Source organism: Heterodontus francisci, unplaced genomic scaffold (assembly GCF_036365525.1).
Source record: "Heterodontus francisci isolate sHetFra1 unplaced genomic scaffold, sHetFra1.hap1 HAP1_SCAFFOLD_86, whole genome shotgun sequence".
Classification (NCBI taxonomy): domain Eukaryota; kingdom Metazoa; phylum Chordata; class Chondrichthyes; order Heterodontiformes; family Heterodontidae; genus Heterodontus; species Heterodontus francisci.
Genome location: NW_027141093.1, coordinates 3,387,940 through 3,398,285, shown reverse-complemented (window position 1 = coordinate 3,398,285; position 10,346 = coordinate 3,387,940).

Genomic DNA, 10,346 nt, shown 5'->3' with positions numbered 1-10,346 from the left:
CCCGCTTCTACCTCCTTCCCACAATCCACAAACGGGTACGTCCTGGCAGACCCATTGTGTCAGCCTGCTCCTGCCCCACTGAACTTATTTCTTCCTATCTTGACTCTATCTTTTCTCCGCTGGTCCAGTCTCTTCCCAACTACATCCGTGACTCTTCTGACGCCTTACGTCATTTTGACAATTTCCAGTTTCCTGGTCCCAACCGCCTCCTCTTCACTATGGACGTCCAATCGCGCTGCACCTCCATCCCCCGCCAGGATGGTTTGAGGGCTCTCCGCTTCTTCCTGGAACAGAGGCCCAACCAGTCCCCATCCACCACCACCCTCCTCCGCCTGGCTGAACTTGTTCTCACATTGAACAACTTCTCCTTCAACTCCAAGCACTTCCTTCAAGTAAAAGGTGTCGCGATGGGTACCCGCATGGGTCCTAGTTATGCCTGTCTTTTTGTGGGATATGTCGAGCATTCTTTGTTCCAGCCCTACTCAGGCCCCCTCCCCCAACTCTTTTTCCGGTACATTGATGACTGTATCGGTGCCATTTCCTGCTCCCGCCCCGAACTGGAAAACTTTATCAACTTTGCTTCCAATTTCCACTCTTCTCTCACCCAGACGTGGTCCATCTCTGACACTTCCCTTCCCTTCCTCGACTTCTCTGTCTCCATCTCTGGGGATAGGTTGTCTCCCAATATCCATTATAAGCCCACCGGCTCCCACAGCTACCTCGACTACACTTCTTCACACCCTACCCCCTGTGAGGACTCCATTCCATTCTCCCAGTTTCTCCGTCTTCGACGCATCTGCTCTGATGATGCTACCTTCCATGACGGTGCTTCTGGTATGACCTCATTTTTCCTCAACCGAGGAATCCCCCCCACTGTTGTTGACAGGGCCCTCAACCGTGTCCGGCCCATTTCCCGTACTTCTGCCCTCAACCCTTCCCCTCCCTCCCAGAACCGTGACAGGGTTCCCCTTGTCCTCACTTTCCACCCCATCAGCCTCCATATCCAAAGGATCATCCTCTGCCATTTTCGCCACCTCCAGCGTGATGCCACTACCAAACGCATCTTCCCCTCCCTTCCCCTGTCAGCATTCCGAAGGGATCGTTCCCTCCGCGACAACCTGGTCCACTCCTCAATTACCCCCACCACCTCGTCCCCATCCCATGGCACCTTCCTATGCAATCGCAGGAGGTGTAATACCTGCCCATTTACCTCCTCTCTCCTCACTATCCCAGGCCCCAAATACTCCTTTCAGGTGAAGCAGCGATTTACCTGTACTTCTTTCGATGTAGTATACTGTATTCGCTGCTCACAATGTGGTCTCCTCTATATTGGGGAGACCAAGCGCAGACTGGGTGACCGTTTTGCGGAACACCTCCGCTCGGTCTGCAAGCAGGACCCTGAGCTTCCAGTTTCTTGCCATTTCAACACTCCCCCCTGCTCTCATGCTCACATCTCTGTCCTGGGATTGCTGCAGTGTTCCAGTGAACATCAACGCAAGCTCGAGGAGCAGCATCTCATCTATCGATTAGGCACACTACAGCCTGCCGGACTGAACATTGAGTTCAATAATTTCAGAGCATGACAGCCCCCCGTTTTACTTTCATTTTTAGTTGTTTTTTCTTTTTTCTTCTTTTTTGCTTTTTTACATTTTTTACAACCTTTTATATTGCTGACCTTTTGGTCAGCTATGTGGCCTTGTCCAACCTGCACCTTCTCCTTTGTTATCTCTTGCCCCTCCCCCACCTCACTTGCTTATAACCTGTGACATTTTTAATATTTGTCAGTTTCGAAGAAGGGTCAGTGACCCGAAACGTTAACTCTGCTTCTCTTTCCACAGATGCTGCCAGATTTGCTGTGTGGTTCCAGTATTTCTTGTTTTTATTCCAGAAAATATTTGTTTGCTGCAAAAAGTACATGGCAGGTAAAATGAAATGGAAGGGTTGTGAGGCAATTCACTCCTGTACTGAAGGAAACTGATCTCCTTTGCAATCTTTGTATTGTTGACTTGGTGCTGTTTTTGAACTGTTTTGTAATGTATCTTTTTATAGTTTTTTTAACGAATAAAGTATATGTTGGAAATTTAAAAAAAAGTTCAGAGAAGGTTCACTGGATTTATTCCTGTGATGAAGGGGTTGTCTTTTGAGGAGGATTGAGCAGGTTGGACCTATACTGATTGGAGTTTAGAAACATGAGAGGTGATCGTATTGAGACATATAAGATTCTGAAGGGTCTTGACAGGGTAGATGCTGAGAGGATGTTTCCCCTCGTGGTGGAATCTAGAACTAGGGGACACAGTTTCAGAATTAGGGATTTTCCATTTCAGAAGGAAATGAGGAGGAATTTCTTCTCTCAGACAGTTGTTCATCTTTGGATTTTTATCTACAAGGAAGTCAAGGGTTATGGGGGGCAGGCAGGAAAGTGGGGTTGATGCCATGATCAGATCAGCCATGATCCTATTGAATGCCGGAGAAGGCTCGAGGGGCCAATTGGCCTCCTGCTGCTACTATTTCTGTTCTTGTGATCTCATTGCAGCTTGTTCCAAATAGAGACAAAAGAGTGGAATTCCAGAGGAGAGGTGAGAGTAATTACCCTTGAGTGAGTGTGGCATCAAGTATCCCTAGCAAAATTGAAATCAATGGGAATCAGGGGAAAATTGTCCACTTGTTGGAGTCATACCTAGCACAAAGCAAGATGATTATGGTTGGTGGAGGCCGATCATCTCAATCCAGGACATTGCCTCAGGAGTTTCTCAGGGTAGTGTCCTAGGCTCAACCATCCTCAGCTCTTTCATTAATGAGTTTCCCCTCAACTTAAGTCAGAAGTGGGAATGTTAGGTGATGATTCACAACTCCTCAGATACTGAAGCAGTCCATGTCCACAAGCAGCGAGACCTGAACAACATTCAGGCTTGAGCTGATAAGTGACAAGCGACTTAGTTGCCACAAAAGTGCTACGCAGTGAACATCTCCAATGAGAGAGAATCAAACCATCTACCTTTTAATACTCAGCAGCATTATCATCACTGAATCCCTCACCAACAACATCTTGGGGGTTACCATTGACCAGAAACTAAACTGGACCAGTCACATCTATGCTGCAGCTTTTAGCGTAGGTCAGAAATTGGGAATTCTGCAGCAAGTATCTCACCTCCTGACATACCAAAGCCTGTCCATTGTCTACAAGACACAAGTCAGGAATGTGATGGAATACTCTCCACTTTTCTGGATAGCTGCAGCTCCAAAAACACATAAAAGGCTCAATACCACCCAGGACAAAGCAGTCCTCTTCATCGGTACCTCACCCACCACCTTAAACATTCACTCCCTCCACCACCAGAGCACAGTGGCAGCAGTGTGTACCACTTACAAGATGCACTGCAGTAACTCGCTAAGTAACGTTCGACAGCACCATCCAAACCCGTGATCACTACCTCGAAGGACAAGGGCAGCAGACGCATGGGAACACCACCACCTGCAGGTTCACCTCCAAGTCACTCACCATCATGACTTGGAACTATATCACCATTTCTTCACTGTTGTTGGGTCAAAATCCTGGAACTCCCTCTGCAATAGCACTGTGGGTGTTCCCACACCACATTGACTGCAGCAGTTCAAGAAGGCAGCTCCCCACCACATTCTCAAGGGCAATTAGGGATGGACAATAAATGCCAGCCTTGCCAGCGATACTCACACCCAAGAATAAATAAAAAACAAATCATTATCCACAGATTCCCCACAATCCAGGCTTGGACATTTACTTCAGGAGCACAGAGCTTTATATAACTACAACGTGAGTTCCAATCTTCAGATTCCATTCACCTTTCACATTATTTTCTACCAGTCCGTTAGTGTTTAGTGATTCAGCACGTGGGTCTCTGCTTCTCCAGTTTCTAACATCTCACCACTCATAAAAAACACTCTGATCTATCTTTCGTAGGTCCTAGATGACCCCACATTTTAAACTCCATCTGCCAAAACATTGCTCACTCACTTAATCTATCAAGAAGATTTGAAAATAAATTTCTTGCCAAAGGATAATGTTCTGCTTCTGCTCCCTCGCCGTTTGCTTTTCCCGTTCGTCTTTCATTTGGTGTAAATCCAGAGAAAGTAAAGATGGAAGGAAGGAGGGAGGGAAAAATCTTCCTCCTTTTCGTCATCCATATTTGATCTTCATTCCAGTCCAATTTGGGTGAAGAATTCCGATTGTCTGTCTCAATTTTAATAAAGGATAAACAATTCTGGAATCACCAGCGAGATACTGATAAGAACATGTTTCCAGGCCAACTTTCCACAAAAGCTCCCCCACAACAATGTGCTAGACACTTCATACACTAACGACAAAATTGGGATCCGAACCCACACATGCAAAGCAAAATGCATTAGCACGCCACCGTCTTAACCTCTCGACCACCTTGTCAGCTATTTGGACAGTACAGATCCTGGCTGTGCAGCCAGATGTGCAATGATGGAAATGCAGCTTCTGTAAGTAAATGAAATTTCCATCACATCAGGTCATGGCCTGTTGGGAATGGAGTGGTGTGAAACATTTCCAGACCATGTCCAACACGTTTCCACTCAGTGTGAAAACCCACCACGGAAAGACTGGAACATACAATCATTTTATCACATCATGATTAACATCACTCAGACACCTGAACCATTTGGTCACTGACGAAGTCATGATGACTTCGAATTTCTCATGAAATGACAACTAAACTCACTGACTGGAAGAATTGCATTAATTCCACATGATCAGAGAGGCACAGCCTCAGACCGACTTGGCAGATGAATATTGATTGAATAATTTCTGTGTGAGGAATGTTCCAGCATCATAAACCAGGGGAACGTGCTGACTGAGCTGTGTCTTCATCTCTTCTGGGCAGTCGGACAGTTCACCCTTCATTCTGCTCTGATTCACTTTCCCAAAGCGGATCTACAGATTCTCAAATCTGGCGACTGGGTTTTATTATTTTGTTCGATTTGATTTTTCTTGCTCCTGAATGATAATATATTCTAAACCTCGGATCTACCCTCCCCTTTGCGTCGTGTTATAGTCTTGGTTAAAAGAGACACAAAATGACACAAACACTCTGAAACATACAACACGGTCACACTTTCCTTCAGTGAGATTAATGTTGAGCTGTTTTCCAGGTTAAATGCAAATGCAAACACATTGCTCTCAAAGAAATTGTACGGGATTGAGTTGCCGTTGAAATATTAGCACTGGACATCTGTCCGAGCAGGAACAGCCATTTCAAACTCACATCCTTCACAAAGGCAACCACTGAGCTGTTTTCTTTTGTGAATGAAATTCATAAGAAAAGTTAAAGTTCACAAGAAAATGGATGTAAATGATTGATAGCTAAACTTTTGAAGCCATGATATGAATCTAAGATTTTCTGATTATTAGACAAACACTCGAACCAATTAAGCTGCTGAGCCAGATCACAAGTGCTGTGACAACTAAGGGCAGAGGAGGGCACACTTTATTCTCATCCCACTTCTCCACAAGTCACAACATCTATGTGAACTTTTCCCACATACTGATACAGTCAATCATATACTCTATTTTTCCCAGAATAGAAGACACTGACCAGGTTTCTTTAATGAACAACAAAATTATCCATTTATTGTCGAACAAGTTTTAACTAGTCATGAAGTAAAGCATCAACACACAGGTGGAAATTTTAAAAGTTCCTTTTTCACCTTGAACAACTTTTAAAGTCCTTTTTTTTATCTTCGAGCCACACGCACACACACACACCGGATAGCTGAAAAAATAAAAGGGATTTTTTTTTAAATTCAGCACTCTGTTACAGACAAATAAAACCTCTTGGGCTGTTTATTTGCTCATTTTTGAAGAAATCATCAGATGAGATATGTTGCTCCAAAACTGGAAGACAGTCTAACTTCCGAGTATATGTAGACAGGTCACTAGGGTATTTTAGATCAGTTCTTTTCAGAAGGCATTGAGAATTAATTTTAGCAGGCCTTCTTCAAAGACATGCGACAAGATGAATTAACTCAGTGGACTTCTCAGGGTCTTTTAAAGATTTTCTGGAAAACATACTGGGTTGTGGTCTTCTCTCCTTCCTTGACGATTCTTCAGGCTAACTTTATCAGCTGCTCACTCCAGCAGGTAAAACACACTTACTGCTACAACCAAAGGTTGTGAGTTTTCTGCTGTCTTAGGTTTGCGCTGCTGCTGCCAAGGTTGTCCAATCAAGGGGCATGACTGACTTCACTAACCATATTTCTCCCGGTTACCAGGGTTTCTGTTCTATATTTAACTTGAATCATGTGACAACCAGTAAACATAGTTGCCAAATTGGCTCTTTCGGTGCTCTCTTGAAAAAGAACTGGTCCAACATTTATTCAGTTTGATTATGACTTCTTCAAAAAATATTTTAACAGAAGAAACAGAATCCCTTCCATAACATCATGTACTTTCCCTGAGCTACAGGTTATTGCAAGTCTCTCTGGCTGTGTTTATTTTAGGTGATTTTGTACTCAGGTTCTTTTGGAATCCATGTGTTTGCAGATCTTTGTGAGTGAGAGATGTGGTAATATGCTTAAAAGATTTCCCTGTAAATTATTCGTATCTCCATCTTTCCCCGAACTTTGTACAAACACATTAATATGGGAATCACACACATCAGGCCGCCAAACCTGTCTGCTAAACATTGAAAGGTGGCAGTGTTTATTGTGACGGGGTTCCATTTATGAAGACACATATTGATGATTCACACATGTAAAAATTTGTATATTGTGTTCATGACATAATGAAATAAATAAACAATTTCCTTGCGCTTGCCATGCTTGTTGAACATTTTCTCTGCTGATGCCCCCTGAATATATTAGAGAACATGGTGACGAGGTTGAGATAAAAATCTGTAAATATAGGCAGCAAACAGCAGCAGGGACTGCAGTGAACAGGATTTACGTGACATATTTGTGCTTATATTGGTGGGTGAAATAAGATACTAAACACACAAAATCCTACATTTGAGCTCGCGTAAAAGATTGCTCTGTCGATGGAGATAGCATCAAAGAATGCTCAGGAATTTTGTCCTATGCCAGTGATCGTAACACACTTCAGGGGAACTTAAAAAAAATGGTAAAATGGGCTTTCACATAACAGATGAAATTTTACACAGAGAAGTGTGAAGTGATACAATTTGGAAGGAAGAATGCCATATAAATGAAACGTTACAATTCTAAACTGGGTGCAGGAGCAGAGAGACAATGTACACCAATGTTAGAAGGATTGAAAAGGTAGCTAAGAGCAAACAGGACACTTGGCTTTATTAATAGAGGCATAGAGTAAAAGCATATAAGTTATGCTAAACCTTTATAAAATACTGGGAATGAATGGCCTCCACCTGTACCTCTACAGAAAGCTTCCATTCCAGGTTTACACACACTCGTCAGGATCACGCTCCACAGATCCCGCCATTCCAGGTTCGGACACCCACTTCAGGATCACTCTCCATTGATCCCAGCACTATGGGCTCGGAGACCCTCTTCAGAGATCCTAAATCTCCAGACACGGAAATCCTTTGAGGACCACTCTCCACAGATTCTGCCCTCCAGGCTCAGACATCCTCTTCAGAATCACTCTCCATACATCCCACCGCTCCACGCACGGATATCTCAATCAGGATCCGATCAAAGAATGTTGCTTGTCACTTATCAGCTCAAGCCTGAATGTTGTTCAGGTCTTGCTGCTTGCAGGCACAGACTGCTTCAGTATCTCAGGAGTTGTGAATCATCAGCGAACATTCCCACTTCTGACTTATGTTGAAGAGAAAGCCATCAATGAAACAGCTGAGGATGATTGGGCCTTGGACACTGCCCTGAGAAACTAGGTATCCAGTCATGAAAGGTGGAGGACAATTAAATAACGAACCAGATGAGGAGGCTCCAAAAACATCCCTATCCTCAATGTTGGTGGAGCCGAGCACGTCAGTGCAAAAGATGAAGCTGAAGCATTTGAAACCATCTTCAGTCAGAAATTACTCAGTGGATGATTCATCTCGGCCTCTTGAGGTCCCCAGGATCACAGCTTCCAGTTTTCAGCCAATTTGCTTCACTCCACATAATGGCAAGAAATAGCTGAAGGCACTCGATACAGCAAAGACGATGGGCACGAACAACATTCCGGCTCTAGTGTAAATCTGAGTTCTTTTTGGCTTCAGTCTGGTTCATTAAATATACTGAGTCGGATGTGTAGGTAAAATCAATTACTTTATCTGCGCATTTAGCCGGCTGACTTACTCTAATGCAACGACACTGACTCCACCCAGAGTCTGTCTGGTCCACTAGAGTAAGTAAAGTTTTTTGATACAGGTACTACTGTTTATACATTAAGATTCATGCTATACCCCCTTGTTTAACCAATCAGTGCGATACAATTCGACTTCACCCACGTGGTGACATGCAGTACATCTGTTACTGAGGTTCCAATACACTCCATTTTCAATACATACTTGTTACGAATAAAATATTGTTTTGTGCCAGCAAGATAAAACAAAGCAGACAAGCAAGCTAATTAGCAAGAGCATAGGAATCATCAATAATCATTCTAGTCTCACTCCCTACATGGATCATGAGTCTGTCTCTACCTTGTGACAAGTAATTGCGGCGCATCCTGCTATCTCTGTTAGGTGTACATTCCTGAGTGTTTCATGCAGTCTGCAGCTCCATCAAGTGGTGGCAGTTCACGAAGATAAGAGGGGCCGAGCACTCCTTATCACTCACACAGGGATGGACATCATTTGATTCACAGGAGTCCATTTGTTCCAAACCACAGGGAGTCACACAATCAGGCCATAAAGAACAGATGTCTTTGCAATTACCAGTGTCGGCTTGTCTTTACAGTCTCACACGCTCTGCCTTAACCTTTAACTATTTCATTGTGGTTTCTGCCACTTAAAATCAAAGCTCAGCAAAGCTACTATTCCTAACTTGGCTATATTTCCCATTAAGCATAGTGCCATGCCTTTCTGCTCACTTCCACACTCGTACTTGTGCTCCAGAACTAGCGGCGCACTCAGCCAAGCTGTTTCAGAAGAGCTACAACACGGGCATCTACTTGACAATGTGGAAAGTTGCCCAAGTGTGCCCTCTCCACAAAAAAAATGCAGGACAAATCCAATCTGACCAATTGCCGCCCCATCAGTCCACTATCAAGCATCAGCAAAGTGATGGAAGATGTCACCAACAGTGCTATCAAGCACCACACACTTAGCAATAATCTGATCATCGATGCTCAATTTAGGTTCTGCCAGGGTCTCTCAACTCCAGGAAATAATTTGGCAGATGGAGTATAATGTGGGAAAATGTGAGGTTATCCACTTTGGTAGGAAGAATAGAAAAGGAAAATATTATTTAAATTGTGAGAGATTACAGAATGCTGCGGTGTAGAAGGATCTGGGTGTCCTCGTACATGAATCACAAAAAGTTACCATGCAGGTACAGCAAATAATTAGGAAGGCAAATGGAATGTTACCCTTTATTGCAAGGGGGATGGAGTATAAAAGTAGAGAAGTCTTGCTACAAATGTACATGGTGATGGTGAAACCACACCTAGAGTATTGTGTACAGTTTTGGTCTCCTTATTTAAGGAGGGATATACTTGCATTGGAGGCAGTTCAGAGAAGGTTCATTGGATTAATTCCTGTGATGAAGGTGTTGTCTCATGAGGAAAGTTGAGCAGGTTGGACCGATACTCATTGGAGTTGAGAAAAATGAAAGGAGAACGTATTGAGACATATAAGATTCTGAGGGGGCTTGACAGGGTAGATGCTGAGAGGATGTTTCCTCTCGTGGTGGAATCTAGAACTAGGAGACACAGTTTCAGATTTAGGGCTTTTTCATTTAAGAAGGAATTTCTTCTCTCAGAGGGTCATTAATCTTTGGAATTCTTTACCGCAGAGAGCAGTGGAGGCTGGGTCATTGAATGTCTTCAAGATTTTTATCTACAAGAGAGCCAAGGGTTATGTGGGCAGGCAAGAAAGTGGGGTTGAGGTCATGATCAGGTCAGCCATGATCCTATTGAATGGCGGAGCAAGCTCGAGGGGCCTAATGGCCTACTCCTGCTATGAGTTCTTCCGATCTTCTGTTCTTATGATCTCATTGCAGCTTGGTCCAAACAGAGACGAAAGACTGGAATTCCAGAGGAGAGGTGAGAGTGATTGCCCTTGAGTGAGTGTGGCATCAAGGATCCCTCGCAAAATTGAAGTCAATGGGAATCAGGGGGAAAACCCTCCACTTGTTGAAGTCATATCTCGCACAAAACAAGATGTTGTGGTTAGTGGAGGCCAATCATCTCAGCCCAGGACATT